Source organism: Plenodomus lingam (genome assembly GCF_022343315.1).
Source record: "Plenodomus lingam strain CAN1 chromosome Unknown contig_12, whole genome shotgun sequence".
Lineage (NCBI taxonomy): Eukaryota > Fungi > Ascomycota > Dothideomycetes > Pleosporales > Leptosphaeriaceae > Plenodomus > Plenodomus lingam.
In genome coordinates this window covers 1,117,549-1,135,354 of record NW_027093930.1, presented here as the reverse complement: position 1 = coordinate 1,135,354, position 17,806 = coordinate 1,117,549, and the positions used below count along the sequence as shown (strand labels likewise).

Genomic DNA, 17,806 nt, shown 5'->3' with positions numbered 1-17,806 from the left:
TAACTAGCCTAGACTAAGGTCCGCGTATCTGCTAGGATACTAGCGTAATAGCTGTAAGCGGCCTATCTTAAAACATAGACTAAGGAGTCTAATATCTATGTAAGTGTTTAGGTGTTAAGCCTAGACGCGTAATAAAAGTAAACAGAGGTAGGAACCCTTTTAGGGTGCACTATTAACCAATCCTAATATCTTTAGAAGGATTTAAGTAAGAGCATAGCTATTAGGACCTAAAAGATAGTAAACTATGCTTAAATAGGGTAAAGCTAGAGGAAACTCTAGTAGAGGCTTGCAGCGGTTCTAACGTGCAAATTAATTGTTAAATTTAGGTATAGGGGCGAAAGACTAATTAAACTATCTAGTAGCTAGTTTCTACTAAAGTTTCCCTTAGGATAGCAGTAACGTATTTAGTTTTATAAGGTAAAGCAAATAATTAGAGGCCTAGGGGTTAAAATAACCTTTACCTATTCTTAAACTTTAAATATATAAGAAGTCCTTATTACTTAATTAAACGTGGACACTTAAATATACTGTTACTAGTAGGCTATTTTTAGTAAGTAGAACTAGCGATGTAGGATAAACTAAACGCAGGGTTAAGGTGCTAGAATGCACGCTTATTAGACACTACAAAAGGTGTTAGTTTATCTAGACAGCAGGACAGTAGCTATAGAAGTTAGAATCTACTAAGGAGTGTGTAACAACTTACCTGCTAAATAAACTAGCCCTAAAAATAGATAGCGCTTAAGCGTGTTACCTATACCCCGCCGCTAGGGCAAGATTTAAGCCCTAGCAAGTAGGCAGGCGTAGAGGCTTGTGACGAAGCCTTAGGGGTAACCCTAGGTAGAATAGCCTCTAGTGCAGATCTTAGTAGTAGTAGCAAATACTTAAATAAGAACTTTAAGGACTAAAGTAGGGAAAGGTTCTATATAAACAGCAGTTAGACACAGGTTAGTTAATCCTAAGAGATAGGGTAATTCTATTTTAATATTAGTGCTTGCGCTGCGCCCTTAAAAGGGAAGCTAGTTAATATTCTAGCACCTAGATATAGATTCTCCGCGGCAACGCAACTAAGAGCAGAGACCTTAGCAGGAGCCCTAAGAAGAGTTCTCTTTTCTTCTTAACAGTCTATTACCCTAAAATTAGTTTATCTAGAGCTAGGGTTTAATAGCTAGAATAGCGCTGCACTTTTATAGTATTTAGTACGCTTCTAACAAGCCTTAAAAATCTGCTTAAAGAAATAGTTTTTACGCTAGGTTGTACTTATAACTGCAGCAGGTCTCTAAGGTAAAAAGCCTCTAGTTAATAGAACAATATAGATAAGGGAAGTTAGTAAAATAGATCTATAACTTTAGGAAAAGGATTAGCTCTAAGGGTTAGGTACGTTAGGCCTTAGGGAGAAGCCTCTAGCGTAGAAGGGCACTAACTGCAAGGTAGGCGCCTCTTAGCGCTAGGGTGCAGACACCCTTAGCAGGTTTCAGCCATCTAGCGTACGTTTAATAACTAACTTAGAACTAGTATAGATAAGGGGAATCTAACTATCTAATTAAAATATAGTATTATAATAGCTAGAAAGTAGTATTAATATAATATAATTTCTGCCTAGTACTCTAAATATTAAAGTAAAGAGATTTAACTAAGCGCGGGTAAATAGTAGGAGTAACTATAACTCTCTTAAGGTAGCTAAATACCTTATTATCTAATTAGTAACGCGCATAAATAGATTAATAAGATTCCTACTATCCCTATCTACTATCTAGCAAAACTATAGCTAAGGGAACAGGCTTAGCTAAATTAGCAGGGAAAGAAGACCCTATTAAGCTTAACTCTAGTTTAATATTATAAAAAGATATAGGGGGTGTAGAATAGGTAGGAGCTTTAGCGCTAGTAAAATACTACTACCCTTATTGTTTTTTTACTTATTTAATAAAGTAGAGCTAGGCCTTACTACCTAACTTCTAGCGTTTAAGGTCCTTTATAGGCTAATCTAGGTTAAAGATATTATTAGGTAGGGAGTTTAGCTAGGGTAGCACATCTATTAAACTATAACGTAGGTGTCCTAAGGGGGACTTATAGAGAATAGAAATCTCTAGTAGAGTAAAAGGGCAAAAGTCCCCTTAATTTTAATTTTTAGTGTGAATACAAACTATAAAAGTGTAGCCTATTAATCCTTTAGTCCCTTAAAATTTAAGGCTAGAGGTGCTAGAAAAGTTACCACAGGGATAACTAGCTTGTGGCAGCCAAGCGTTTATAGCGACGTTGCTTTTTAATCCTTTAATATTAGCTCTTCCTATTATACTAAAGTAGAATTTAGTAAGCGTTAGATTGTTCACCTACTAATAGGGAACGTGAGCTAGGTTTAGACCGTTGTAAGATAGGTTAGTTTTACCCTACTAATAACCTTGCCCTAATAGTAATACCACTTAGTATAAGAGGAACCGCGGTTTTAGATAATTAGTTTTTGCGGCTATCTAACTAGGTATTGCCGCAAAGCTACTATCTACTAGATTATAGCTAAACGCCTCTAAGTTAGAATCTATGCTAGAATAGGGTAATTTCTGCCTGCACTAGTTAGATACAAATAGGCCTTTGGCCTAGAACCTTACTAGATTAGCGTTAGCAGCCCTATTAAAGTTAGGGTTGTTAGCTAGTGTATTGTAATTGTACAGTGCGCAGGATTAAATCCTTTATAGATAACTTAGTTGTCTAGCTAGGTCGTGTAAGTAGTTAAGTAGCCTTATTGTTATAAGCTACTAAGCGTAAGCCTGTTGCTAGCTTGGTTAAAATTAGGATATTATGCCCTCCTTATTTGCAAAACTGCTGCCTAAACGGCTGCTATTAATAGAAGGAAGAGGGCTATAGCAAACAAGTTATATAGTAATTGCAAGATAGAGAGGGCTAGAGCTAGGAGCAATCCTCGCAAAATATACAAAAGAACAGGTTATGTGTGTACGTACCTTAGGCAGTTAATATATAGTATAGGAAGATTAAGAAAGGATTTAAGATAATCTATATAGATTTTTAGGCAGTAATCTATAACTTAAGAGCGTTCTATAACTTTTTATTTTTTAGGGGTACTATTCTATAACTTTATAGCCTTCTATACTTAAAAATTCCTCTAGGCTATTCTATAACTATAGATTATTTAAACCTTTAGGGTATTCTATTAATATTTAAAAAAATCCTGTAGGCTATTCTATAAGCTTAGGGCGTTCTATAACTTTAGGGCGTTCTATAACTTTAGGGCGTTCTATAACTTTTTATTTTTTAGGTGTAGTGTTCTATAACTTTAGGGCGTTCTATAACTTTAGGGCGTTCTACAACTTTTTATTTTTTAGGGTTAGTATTCTATAATATTAGAGTGTTCTATAACTTTTTCTTTTTTAGAGGTAGTGTTCTATAACTTTAGGGCGTTCTATAACTTTAGGGCGTTCTATAACTTTAGGGCGTTCTACAACTTTTTATTTTTTAGGGTTAGTATTCTATAATATTAGAGTGTTCTATAACTTTTTCTTTTTTAGAGGTAGTGTTCTATAATATTAGAGTGTTCTATAACTTTTTCTTTTTTAGAGGTAGTGTTCTATAATATTAGAGTGTTCTATAACTTTTTATTTTTTAGGGTTAGTATTCTATAATATTAGAGTGTTCTATAACTTTTTCTTTTTTAGAGGTAGTGTTCTATAATATTAGAGTGTTCTATAACTTTTTCTTTTTTAGAGGTAGTATTCTATAACTTTAGGGCGTTCTATAACTTTAGGGCGTTCTACAACTTTTTATTTTTTAGGTGTAGTGTTCTATAACTTTAGGGCGTTCTATAACTTTTTCTTTTTTAGAGGTAGTGTTCTATAACTTTAGAGCGTTCTATAACTTTTTCTTTTTTAGAGGTCGTGTTCTATAACTTTAGGGCGTTCTACAACTTTTTATTTTTAGGGGTAGCGTTCTATAACTTTAGGGCGTTCTATAACTTTAGGGCCTTCTATAAGCTTAGGGCGTTCTATAACTTTAGGGCGTTCTATAACTTTAGGGCGTTCTATAACTTTTTATTTTTTAGGGTTAGTGTTCTATAACTTTAGCGCGTTCTATACCTTTTATTTATTCTATTACTTTAGTCCTTTCTATAACTTTAGACTATTCTATACTAGTAGCTATTATATCCTTTTTATAATACTTATTATATCATACTATTATCTATTATTCTTTACTGTTAAGTATATCCTTATATTTTATAAAACCTTTTCTCTACTAGCTAGTCCTACTATACTTTCTTTTATAACCTACTAGTATTAAATAATACCTTTATATTCTTCTTTTATACTATCTCTATTTCTTGCCTTATCTATTAAGTAGATATAGATAGAGCTAATAGATCTATAGTTAATATAGATACAGTAGTTATAGTAGAGTATAGATATTAGAGTAGATATCCTTATCTATATATTTAACTACTACTAATAAAATTCCAAGTTACTCTTATCTAGCGAATACGGGTTTATAGTTTGTATAGGGCTGCGTATATCTACATGGTTTTATATACAAAAAAGTGTACCTCTAAGCTATTTTCTGCTACACTAACCCTGCAACGCAAAAATTAAACTAAAACCCATTCCTATAATATATAAGGAGGGCAAATAGATTCTTAAATACTAAATACCTAACTAACTAACTAAGGTTAAATCTGCTGCGCGTAGTTCTTAGATTAGGCAGTTAAACTAGCGTTGTTAGGCACTAAGGGGGCAATTTTTGCTTATATCCGCGTCTATACTCCCTATAACTCCCTATTGTTAGCGCTCTACGCCTATTTTAGCGGCAGTTAGACTAAATTTAAAAGTTTTAGTTTTATAATAGCTAGCCTTGTTTCCTAGATTTCTACCTAGTTTAGATTTACTCTAATTAGTAGGTAATTAGGGGCTTAGAGATTACTCTTCTACTTAACTAGGCAGGCCTAGGCCTATATACTAAAGCAACCCTGCTATTACGCCTAGTTTTGTGGTTAGCACCTAAAGTCCTACTGTTAAAGTTTTAGTAGTAGGCAAAATTTAGGGTCTGTAGATAGCTAGCACTGCTAAACTATTTAACAGATCTTAGGGGACAGCCCTGCCTAGCATCCGCTCCTAGTAAGCGTGGCAAAGCGTAGGTTTTCTCTACTTAAGGCATGTATGTGGCGAGTTTAAACACGCAGAAACGCCTATTAGGCTTTGTTGCGGACTATTCCTTAAGAAACTTAGTAGGGGCAATTAAATTAGTTGCTAGTTATAACTAGTGCCTTGTGTGCTATTATGCTAGTAGCTAGAATTGCTTCTGCGATTTCTTATCACGTACTTTCTGCCTCCTTTTAGGGGTAGTGCTTGTGCGCTTTGGCGTATTAGGCATTAGGATTGTTACCTAGTTAATTCTGCTAGTAGTTATATGCTTGTCTTAAAGATTAAGCTATGCATGTCTAAGTATAAGCAATTATACTGTGAAACTGCAAATAGCTTATTAAATTAGTTATCGTTTATTTGATAGTACCTTACTACTTAGATAACTGTAGTAATTCTAGAGCTAATACATGCTAAAAACCCTAACTTTAGAAGGGGTGTATTTATTAGATAAAAAACTAACGCCCTTTAGGGCTTCTTAGTAATTCATAATAACTTTACAGATCGCATAGCCTTGCACCAGCGACAGTTTATTTAAATTTCTGCCCTATTAACTTTTAATAGTAAGGTATTAGCTTACTATAGTTTTAACAGGTAATAGGGAATTAGGGTTTAATTCTAGAGAGGGAGCCTAAGAAATGGCTACCACATCTAAGGAAGGCAGTAGGCGCGCAAATTACCTAATCCTAACATAGGGAGGTAGTGACAATAAATACTAATACAGGGCTCTTTTAGGTCTTGTAATTAGAATAAGTACAATTTAAACCTCTTAACAAGGAACAATTAGAGGGCAAGTCTAGTGCTAGCAGCCGCAGTAATTCTAGCTCTAATAGCGTATATTAAAGTTGTTGCAGTTAAAAAGCTTGTAGTTAAAACTTAGGTCTAGCTAGCAGGTCCACCTTACTACGTGTACTTATCTAGCCAGGCCTTCCTTCTAGAGAACCTTATGCCCTTTACTAGGCGTGTTAGGGACTAGGACTTTTACTTTAAAAAAATTAGAGTGTTTAAAGCAGGCCTTTGCTCAAATACGTTAGCATAGAATAATAGAATAGGACATGTGGTCCTATTTTATTAGTTTCTAGGACTACTATAATAATTAATAGGGACAGTTAGGGGCATTAGTATTTAATTATTAGAGGTGAAATTCTTAGATTTATTAAAGACTAACTACTACGAAAGCATTTGCTAAGGATGTTTTTATTAATTAGTAAACAAAAGTTAGGGGATTAAAGATAATTAGATACTGTTGTAGTCTTAACTATAAACTATGCTAACTAGGGATTAGGCGATGTTCTTTTTCTAACTCGCTTGGCACCTTACAAGAAATCAAAGTTTTTAGGTTCTAGGGGGAGTATAGTTGTAAGGCTAAAACTTAAAGAAATTAATAGAAGGGCACCACTAGGCGTAGAGCCTGCGGCTTAATTTAACTTAACACGGGGAAACTTACTAGGTCTAGATAAAATAAGGATTAACAGATTAAGAGCTCTTTCTTAATTTTTTAGGTGGTAGTGCATAGCTATTCTTAGTTAGTAGAGTAATTTGTCTGCTTAATTGCAATAACAAACAAGACCTTAACCTACTAAATAGCTAGGCTAGCTTTAGCTAGTCGCTAGCTTCTTAGAGGGACTATTAGCTTAAGCTAATAGAAGTTTAAGGCAATAACAGGTCTATAATGCCCTTAGATATTCTAGGCTGCACGCGCGCTACACTAACAGAGCTAACAAGTTCTTTACCTTAACTAAAAGGTCTAGGTAATCTTGTTAAACTCTGTTATGCTAGGGATAGAGTATTGCAATTATTACTCTTTAACAAGGAATACCTAGTAAGCGCGTGTTATTAGCATACGTTAATTACGTCCCTGCCCTTTATACACACTACCCGTCGCTACTACTAATTAAATAGCTTAGTAAGGCCTTTAGACTAGCTTAGGGAGGTTAGTAATAACTACCCTAAGCTAGAAAGTTCGTTAAACTTAGTTATTTAGAGGAAGTAAAAGTCGTAACAAGGTTTCTGTAGGTAAACCTGTAGAAGGATTATTACCTATTTTTAAAGCACTACCGCCTTAATTAGTGGCGGTAGTCTACTTTAATTCTGCCTATGTTTTTTGCGTACTATTTGTTTCCTTAGTAGGCTTGCCTACTAATTAGATCCCCTAAAACCACTTATAATTACAGTTAGCGTTAGTAACACTATAATAAATTACAACTTTTAATAATAGATCTCTTGGTTCTAGCATTAATAAAGAACGCAGCAAAATGCGATAAGTAGTGTGAATTGCAGAATTTAGTAAATTATTAAATCTTTAAACACATATTGCGCCCCTTAGTATTCTATAGGGCATGCCTATTTAAGCGTTATTTGTACCCTTAAGCTCTACTTAGTGTTAGGTATTTATTCTACTTAGGACTCGCCTTAAAACAATTAGTAGCTAGCACATTAGCCTAGAGCGCAGCACATTTTGCGCCTCTTCTTATAGTTATTAGCATCTATTAAGACACTTTTTAAGCTCTTAACCTTAGATTAGGTAGGGATACCTGCTAAACTTAAGTATATTAATAAGCGGAGGAAAAGAAACTAATAGGGATTGCCCTAGTAACAGCGAGTAAAGTGGCAATAGCTTAAATTTAAAATCTAGCTCTTTTAGGGTCCAAGTTGTAATTTACAGAGGGCGCTTTAGCGTTAGCAGTAGTCTAAGTTCCTTAGAATAGGACGTTATAGAGGGTAAGAATCCTATATATAGTTACTAGCCTTTGCCGTGTAAAGCCCCTTTAACAAGTTAAGTTATTTAGGAATGTAGCTCTAAATAGGAGGTAAATTTCTTCTAAAGCTAAATACTAGCTAGAGACTAATAGCGCATAAGTAGAGTAATTAAAAGATAAAAAGCACTTTAGAAAGAGAGTTAAATAGCACGTGAAATTGTTAAAAGGGAAGCGCTTATAGCTAGACTTGCCTGTAGTTGCTTATCTAGGCTTTTGTCTAGTGCACTCTTCTATAGGCAGGCTAGTATTAGTTTAGGCAGTTAGATAAAGGTCTCTGTCACGTACCTCCCTTTAGGGAGGCCTTATAAGGGAGACAACATGCAACTAGCCTAGACTAAGGTCCGCGCATCTGCTAGGATACTAGCGTAATAGCTATAAGTGGCCTATCTTAAAACATAGACTAAGGAGTCTAATATCTATGCAAGTGTTTAGGTGTTAAGCCTAGACGCGTAATAAAAGTAAACAGAGGTAGGAACCCTTTTAGGGTGCACTATTAACTAATCCTAATATCTTTAGAAGGATTTAAGTAAGAGTATAGCTATTAGGACCTAAAAGATAGTAAACTATGCTTAAATAGGGTAAAGCTAGAGGAAACTCTAGTAGAGGCTTGCAGTGGTTCTAACGTGCAAATTAATTGTTAAATTTAGGCATAGGGGCGAAAGACTAATTAAACTATCTAGTAGCTAGTTCCTACTAAAGTTTCCCTTAGGATAGTAGTAACGTATTTAGTTTTATAAGGTAAAGCAAATAATTAGAGGCCTAGGGGTTAAAATAACCTTTACCTATTCTTAAACTTTAAATATATAAGAAGTCCTTATTACTTAATTAAATGTAGACACTTAAATGTACTGTTACTAGTAGGCTATTTTTAGTAAGCAGAACTAGCAATACAGGATAAACTAAACGCGGGGTTAAGGTGCTAGAATGCACGCTTATTAGACACTACAAAAGGTGTTAGTTTATCTAGACAGTAGGATAGTAGCTATAGAAGTTAGAATCTACTAAGGAGTGTGTAATAACTTACCTGCTAAATAAACTAGCCCTAAAAATAGATAGCGCTTAAGCGTGTTACCTATACCCCGCCGCTAGGGCAAGATTTAAGCCCTAGCAAGTAGGCAGGCGTAGAGGCTTGTGACGAAGCCTTAGGGGTAACCCTAGGTAGAATAGCCTCTAGTATAGATCTTAGTAGTAGTAGTAAATACTTAAATAAGAACTTTAAGGACTAAAGTAGGGAAAGGTTCTATGTAAATAGTAGTTAGATATAGGTTAGTTAATCCTAAGAGATAGGGTAATTCTATTTTAATATTAGTGCTTACGCTACGCCCTTAAAAGGGAAGCTAGTTAATATTCTAGCACCTAGATGTAGATTCTCTGCAGTAACGCAACTAAGAGCGGAGACCTTAGCAGGAGCCCTAAGAAGAGTTCTCTTTTCTTCTTAATAGTCTATTACCCTAAAATTAGTTTATCTAGAGCTAGGGTTTAATAGCTAGAAGAGCGCTGCACTTTTGCGGCGTTTAGTGCGCTCCTAACAAGCCTTAAAAATCTACTTAAAGAAATAGTTTTTACGCTAGGTTGTACTTATAACTGTAGCAGGTCTCTAAGGTAAAAAGCCTCTAGTTAATAGAACAATATAGATAAGGGAAGTTAGCAAAATAGATCTATAACTTTAGGAAAAGGATTAGCTCTAAGGGTTAGGTACGTTAGGCCTTAGGGAGAAGCCTCTAGCGTAGAAGGGCACTAACTGCAAGGTAGGCGCCTCTTAGCGCTAGGGTGCAGACACCCTTAGCAGGTTTTAGCTGTCTAGCGTACGTTTAACAACTAACTTAGAACTAGTATAGATAAGGGGAATCTAACTATCTAATTAAAATATAGCATTATAATAGCTAGAAAGTAGTATTAATATAATGTGATTTCTGCCTAGTGCTCTAAATATTAAAGCAAAGAGATTTAACTAAGCGCAGGTAAACAGCAGGAGTAACTATAACTCTCTTAAGGTAGCTAAATACCTTGTTATCTAATTAGTAACGCGCATAAATAGATTAACGAGATTCCTACTATCCCTATCTACTATCTAGCGAAACCACAGCTAAGGGAACAGGCTTAGCTAAATTAGCAGGGAAAGAAGACCCTGTTAAGCTTAACTCTAGTTTAATATTATAAAAAGATATAGGGGGTGTAGAATAGGTAGGAGCTTTAGCGCTAGTAAAATACTACTACCCTTATTGTTTTTTTACTTATTTAATAAAGCGGAGCTAGGCCTTACTACCTAACTTCTAGCGTTTAAGGTCCTTTATAGGCTAATCTAGGTTAAAGATATTATTAGGTAGGGAGTTTAGCTAGGGCGGCACATCTATTAAACTATAACGCAGGTGTCCTAAGGGGGACTTATAGAGAATAGAAATCTCTAGTAGAGCAAAAGGGCAAAAGTCCCCTTAATTTTAATTTTTAGTGTGAATACAAACTATAAAAGTGTAGCCTATTAATCCTTTAGTCCCTTAAAATTTAAGGCTAGAGGTGCTAGAAAAGTTACTATAGGGATAACTAGCTTGTGGCAGCTAAGCGTTTATAGCGACGTTGCTTTTTAATCCTTTAATATTAGCTCTTCCTATTATACTAAAGCAGAATTTAGTAAGCGTTAGATTGTTCACCTACTAATAGGGAACGTAAGCTAGGTTTAGACTGTTGTAAGATAGGTTAGTTTTACCCTACTAATAACCTTGCCCTAATAGTAATACCGCTTAGTACAAGAGGAACCGCAGTTTTAGATAATTAGTTTTTACAGCTGTCTAACTAGGCATTACCGCAAAGCTACCATCTGCTAGATTATAGCTAAACGCCTCTAAGTTAGAATCTATGCTAGAATAGGGTAATTTCCGCCTGCACTAGTTAGATATAAATAGGCCTTTAGCCTAGAACCTTACTAGATTGGCGTTAGCAGCCCTATTAAAGTTAGGGTTGTTAGCTAGTGTATTGCAATTATATAGTGCGCAGGATTAAATCCTTTATAGATAACTTAGTTGTCTAGCTAGGTCGTGTAAGTAGTTAAGTAGCCTTGTTGTTACAAGCTACTAAGCGTAAGCCTGTTGCTAGCTTAGTTAAAATTAGGATATTATGCCCTCCTTATTTGCAAAACTGCTGCCTAAACGGCTACTATTAATAGAAGGAAGAGGGCTATAGCAAACAAGTTATATAGTAATTGCAAGATAGAGAGGGCTAGAGCTAGGAGTAATCCTCGCAAAATATACAAAAGAACAGGTTATGTGTGTACGTACCTTAGGCAGTTAATATATAGCATAGGAAGATTAAGAAAGGATTTAAGATAATCTATACAGATTTTTAGGCAGTAATCTATAACTTAAGAGCGTTCTATAACTTTTTATTTTTTAGGGGTACTATTCTATAACTTTATAGCCTTCTATACTTAAAAATTCCTCTAGGCTATTCTATAACTATAGATTATTTAAACCTTTAGGGTATTCTATTAATATTTAAAAAAATCCTGTAGGCTATTCTATAAGCTTAGGGCGTTCTATAACTTTAGGGCGTTCTATAACTTTTTATTTTTTAGGTGTAGTGTTCTATAACTTTAGGGCGTTGTATAACTTTTTCTTTTTTAGAGGTAGTGTTCTATAACTTTAGGGCGTTCTATAACTTTAGGGCGTTCTACAACTTTTTATTTTTTAGGTGTAGTGTTCTATAACTTTAGGGCGTTCTATAACTTTTTCTTTTTTAGAGGTAGTGTTCTATAACTTTAGGGAGTTCTATAACTTTAGGGCGTTCTACAACTTTTTATTTTTTAGGGGTAGTGTTCTATAACTTTAGGGCGTTCTATAACTTTAGGGCGTTCTATAACTTTAGGGCGTTCTACAACTTTTTATTTTTTAGGGGTAGTGTTCTATAACTTTAGGGCGTTCTATAACTTTAGGGCGTTCTATAACTTTAGGGCGTTCTACAACTTTTTATTTTTTAGGGGTAGTATTCTATAACTTTAGGGCGTTCTATAACTTTAGGGCGTTCTATAACTTTAGGGCGTTCTACAACTTTTTATTTTTTAGGGGTAGTGTTCTATAACTTTAGGGCGTTCTATAACTTTAGGGCGTTCTATAACTTTAGGGCGTTCTACAACTTTTTATTTTTTAGGGGTAGTGTTCTATAACTTTAGGGCGTTCTATAACTTTAGGGCGTTCTATAACTTTAGGGCGTTCTACAACTTTTTATTTTTTAGGGGTAGTGTTCTATAACTTTAGGGCGTTCTATAACTTTAGGGCGTTCTATAACTTTAGGGCGTTCTACAACTTTTTATTTTTTAGGGGTAGTGTTCTATAACTTTAGGGCGTTCTATAACTTTAGGGCGTTCTATAACTTTAGGGCGTTCTACAACTTTTTATTTTTTAGGGGTAGTGTTCTATAACTTTAGGGCGTTCTATAACTTTAGGGCGTTCTATAACTTTAGGGCGTTCTACAACTTTTTATTTTTTAGGGGTAGTGTTCTATAACTTTAGGGCGTTCTATAACTTTAGGGCGTTCTATAACTTTAGGGCGTTCTATAACTTTTTATTTTTTAGGGGTAGTGTTCTATAACTTTAGGGCGTTCTATAACTTTAGGGCGTTCTATAACTTTTTATTTTTTAGGGTTAGTATTCTATAATATTAGAGTGTTCTATAACTTTTTCTTTTTTAGAGGTAGTGTTCTATAACTTTAGGGCGTTCTATAACTTTAGGGCGTTCTATAACTTTAGGGCGTTCTATAACTTTTTATTTTTTAGGGTTAGTATTCTATAATATTAGAGTGTTCTATAACTTTTTCTTTTTTAGAGGTAGTGTTCTATAATATTAGAGTGTTCTATAACTTTTTCTTTTTTAGAGGTAGTGTTCTATAATATTAGAGTGTTCTATAACTTTTTATTTTTTAGGGTTAGTATTCTATAATATTAGAGTGTTCTATAACTTTTTCTTTTTTAGAGGTAGTGTTCTATAATATTAGAGTGTTCTACAACTTTTTATTTTTTAGGGGTAGTGTTCTATAACTTTAGGGCGTTCTATAACTTTAGGGCGTTCTATAACTTTAGGGCGTTCTACAACTTTTTATTTTTTAGGTGTAGTGTTCTATAACTTTAGAGCGTTCTATAACTTTTTCTTTTTTAGAGGTAGTGTTCTATAACTTTAGGGCGTTCTACAACTTTTTATTTTTAGGGGTAGCGTTCTATAACTTTAGGGCGTTCTATAACTTTAGGGCCTTCTATAAGCTTAGGGCGTTCTATAACTTTTGGGCGTTCTATAACTTTAGGGCGTTCTATAACTTTTTATTTTTTAGGGTTAGTGTTCTATAACTTTAGCGCGTTCTATACCTTTTATTTATTCTATTACTTTAGTCCTTTCTATAACTTTAGACTATTCTATACTAGTAGCTATTATATCCTTTTTATAATACTTATTATATCATACTATTATCTATTATTCTTTACTGTTAAGTATATCCTTATATTTTATAAAACCTTTTCTCTACTAGCTAGTCCTACTATACTTTCTTTTATAACCTACTAGTATTAAATAATACCTTTATATTCTTCTTTTATACTATCTCTATTTCTTGCCTTATCTATTAAGTAGATATAGATAGAGCTAATAGATCTATAGTTAATATAGATACAGTAGTTATAGTAGAGTATAGATATTAGAGTAGATATCCTTATCTATATATTTACCTACTACTAATAAAATTCTAAGTTACTCTTATCTAGCGAATACAGGTTTATAGTTTATATAGGGCTGCGCATGTCTACACAGTTTTACATACAAAAAAGTGTACCTCTAAGCTATTTTCTACTACACTAACCCCGCAACGCGAAAATTAAACTAAAACCTATTCCTATAATATATAAGGAGGGCAAATAGATTCTTAAATACTAAATACCTAACTAACTAACTAAGGTTAAATCTACTGCGCGTAGTTCTTAGATTAGGCAGTTAAACTAGCGTTGTTAGGCACTAAGGGGGCAATTTTTGCTTGTGTCCGCGTCTATACTCCCTATAACTCCCTATTGTTAGCGCTCTGCGCCTGTTTTAGCGGCAGTTAGACTAAATTTAAAAGTTTTAGTTTTATAATAGCTAGCCTTGTTTCCTAGATTTCTGCCTGGTTTAGATTTGCTCTAATTAGTAGGTAATTAGGGGCTTAGAGATTGCTCTTCTACTTAACTAGGCAGGCCTAGGCCTATATGCTAAAGCAACCCTACTATTACGCCTAGTTTTATGGTTAGCACCTAAAGTCCTACTATTAAAGTTTTAGCAGTAGGTAAAATTTAGGGTCTATAGATAGCTAGCACTACTAAACTATTTAACAGATCTTAGGGGACAGCCCTACCTAGTATCTACTCCTAGTAAGCGTGGCAAAGCGTAGGTTTTCTCTACTTAAGGCATGTATGTGGCGAGTTTAAACACGCGGAAACGCCTATTAGGCTTTGTTGCAGACTATTCCTTAAGAAACTTAGTAGGGGCAATTAAATTAGTTGCTAGTTATAACTAGTGCCTTATATGCTATTATGCTAGTAGCTAGAATTGCTTCTGCGATTTCTTATCACGTACTTTCTGCCTCCTTTTAGGGGTAGTGCTTGTGCGCTTTAGCGTATTAGGCATTAGGATTGTTACCTAGTTAATTCTGCTAGTAGTTATATGCTTGTCTTAAAGATTAAGCTATGCATGTCTAAGTATAAGTAATTATACTGTGAAACTACGAATAGCTTATTAAATTAGTTATCGTTTATTTAATAGTACCTTACTACTTAGATAACTATAGTAATTCTAGAGCTAATACATGCTAAAAACCCTAACTTTAGAAGGGGTGTATTTATTAGATAAAAAACTAACGCCCTTTAGGGCTTCTTAGTGATTTATAATAACTTTACAGATTGTATAGCCTTACGCTAGTAACAGTTTATTCAAATTTGTGCCCTATTAACTTTTAATAGTAAGGTATTAGCTTACTATAGTTTTAACGGGTAATGGGGAATTAGGGTTTAATTCTAGAGAGGGAGCCTAAGAAATAGCTACCACATCTAAGGAAGGCAGCAGGCGCGCAAATTACCTAATCCTAACATAGGGAGGTAGTGACAATAAATACTAATATAGGGCTCTTTTAGGTCTTGTAATTAGAATAAGTATAATTTAAACCTCTTAATAAGGAATAATTAGAGGGCAAGTCTAGTGCTAGTAGCTGTGGTAATTCTAGCTCTAATAGCGTATATTAAAGTTGTTGTAGTTAAAAAGCTTGTAGTTAAAGCTTAGGTCTAGCTAGCAGGTCCGCCTTACCGCGTGTACTTGTCTAGCTGGGCCTTCCTTCTAGAGAACCTTATGCCCTTTACTAGGCGTGTTAGGGACTAGGACTTTTACTTTAAAAAAATTAGAGTGTTTAAAGCAGGCCTTTGCTTAAATATATTAGCATAGAATAATAGAATAGGACGTATGGTCCTATTTTGTTAGTTTCTAGGACTACTATAATAATTAATAGGGATAGTTAGGGGCATTAGTATTTAATTATTAGAGGTAAAATTCTTAGATTTATTAAAGACTAACTACTGCAAAAGTATTTGCTAAGGATGTTTTTATTAATTAGTAAACAAAAGTTAGGGGATTAAAGATAATTAGATACTGTCGTAGTCTTAACCATAAACTATGCTAACTAGGGATTAGGCGATGTTCTTTTTCTAACTCGCTTAGCACCTTACAAGAAATTAAAGTTTTTAGGTTCTAGGGGGAGTATGGTCGCAAGGCTAAAACTTAAAGAAATTAATAGAAGGGCACTACTAGGCGTGGAGCCTGCAGCTTAATTTAACTTAACATAGGGAAACTTACTAGGTCTAGATAAAATAAGGATTAACAGATTAAGATCTCTTTCTTGATTTTTTAGGTAGTGGTGCATAGCTGTTCTTAGTTAGTAGAGTGATTTGTCTGCTTAATTGCGATAATAAACAAGACCTTAACCTACTAAATAGCTAGGCTAGCTTTAGCTAGTTACTAGCTTCTTAGAGGGACTATTAGCTTAAGCTAATAGAAGTTTAAGGCAATAACAGGTCTGTAATGCCCTTAGATATTCTAGGCTGCACGCGCGCTACACTAACAGAGCTAACAAGTTCTTTACCTTAACTAAAAGGTCTAGGTAATCTTGTTAAACTCTGTCGTGCTAGGGATAGAGTATTGCAATTATTACTCTTTAATAAGGAATGCCTAGTAAGCGCGTGTTATTAGCATGCGTTAATTACGTCCCTGCCCTTTATACACACCGCCCATCACTACTACTAATTAAATAGCTTAGTAAGGCCTTTAGACTAGCTTAGGGAGGTTAGTAATAACTACCCTAAGCTAGAAAGTTTGTTAAACTTGGTTATTTAGAGGAAGTAAAAGTCGTAACAAGGTTTCTATAGGTAAACCTGCAGAAGGATTATTACCTATTTTTAAAGCACTGCCGCCTTAATTAGTAGTAGCAGTCTACTTTAATTCTGCCTATGTTTTTTGCGTACTATTTGTTTCCTTAGTAGGCTTGCCTACTAATTAGATCCCCTAAAACCACTTGTAATTATAGTTAGCGTTAATAATACTATAATAAATTATAACTTTTAATAATAGATCTCTTAGTTCTAGTATTAATAAAGAACGCAGCGAAATGCGATAAGTAGTGTGAATTGTAGAATTTAGTAAATTATTAAATCTTTAAACGCATATTGCGCCCCTTAGTATTCTATAGGGTATGCCTGTTTAAGCGTTATTTGTACCCTTAAGCTCTACTTAGTGTTAGGTGTTTGTTCTACTTAGGACTTGCCTTGAAATAATTAGTAGCTAGCACATTAGCCTAGAGCACAGCACATTTTGCGCCTCTTGTTATAGTTGTTAGCATCTATTAAGACACTTTTTAAGCTCTTAACCTTAGATTAGGTAGGGATACCTACTAAACTTAAGCATATTAATAAGCGGAGAAAAAGAAACTAATAGGGATTGCCCTAGTAACAGCGAGTAAAGCGGCAATAGCTTAAATTTAAAATCTAGCTCTTTTAGGGTCTAAGTTGTAATTTATAGAGGGCGCTTTAGCGTTAGCAGTAGTCTAAGTTCCTTAGAATAGGATGTTATAGAGGGTAAGAATCCTATACGTGGTCGCTAGCCTTTGCTATGTAAAGCCCCTTTAACAAGTTAAGTTATTTAGGAATATAGCTCTAAATAGGAGGTAAATTTCTTCTAAAGCTAAATACTAGCTAGAGACTAATAGCGTATAAGTAGAGTAATTAAAAGATAAAAAGCACTTTAGAAAGAGAGTTAAATAGCACGTAAAATTGTTAAAAGGGAAGCGCTTGCAGCTAGACTTACCTATAGTTACTTATCTAGGCTTTTATCTAGTGCACTCTTCTATAGGTAGGCTAGCATTAGTTTAGGCAGTTAGATAAAGGTCTCTGTTACGTACCTCCCTTTAGGGAGGCCTTATAGGGGAGACGACATGCAACTAGCCTAGACTAAGGTCTACGCATCTGCTAGGATGCTAGCGTAATAGCTGTAAGCGGCCTGTCTTAAAACATAGACTAAGGAGTCTAACATCTATGCGAGTGTTTAGGTGTTAAGCCTAGACGCGTAATAAAAGTAAATAGAGGTAGGAACCCTTTTAGGGTGCACTATTAACTAATCCTAATATCTTTAGAAGGATTTAAGTAAGAGTATAGCTATTAGGACCTAAAAGATAGTAAACTATGCTTAAATAGGGTAAAGCTAGAGGAAACTCTAGTAGAGGCTTGCAGTGGTTCTAACGTGCAAATTAATTGTTAAATTTAGGCATAGGGGCGAAAGACTAATTAAACTATCTAGTAGCTAGTTCCTACTAAAGTTTCCCTTAGGATAGTAGTAACGTATTTAGTTTTATAAGGTAAAGCAAATAATTAG

The 17,806-nt window shown here is 34.5% G+C and overlaps 3 non-coding genes across 3 annotated transcripts; all 3 read left to right on the top strand.

The window, feature by feature from the left end:
• The first annotated feature begins 5,374 nt into the window (after nt 1-5,374).
• IAQ61_001572 lies at nt 5,375-7,171 on the top strand. Its single transcript, XR_010715469.1, has one exon. It is a non-coding gene; the product is annotated as an 18S ribosomal RNA (ribosomal RNA).
• Nucleotides 7,172-7,336: 165 nt separating this feature from the next.
• On the top strand, nt 7,337-14,175 carry IAQ61_001571. The gene has a single exon (XR_010715468.1). It is a non-coding gene; the product is annotated as a 28S ribosomal RNA (ribosomal RNA).
• A 359-nt stretch (nt 14,176-14,534) lies between these two features.
• On the top strand, nt 14,535-16,331 carry IAQ61_001570. The gene has a single exon (XR_010715467.1). It is a non-coding gene; the product is annotated as an 18S ribosomal RNA (ribosomal RNA).
• The last annotated feature ends 1,475 nt before the right edge of the window (nt 16,332-17,806 follow it).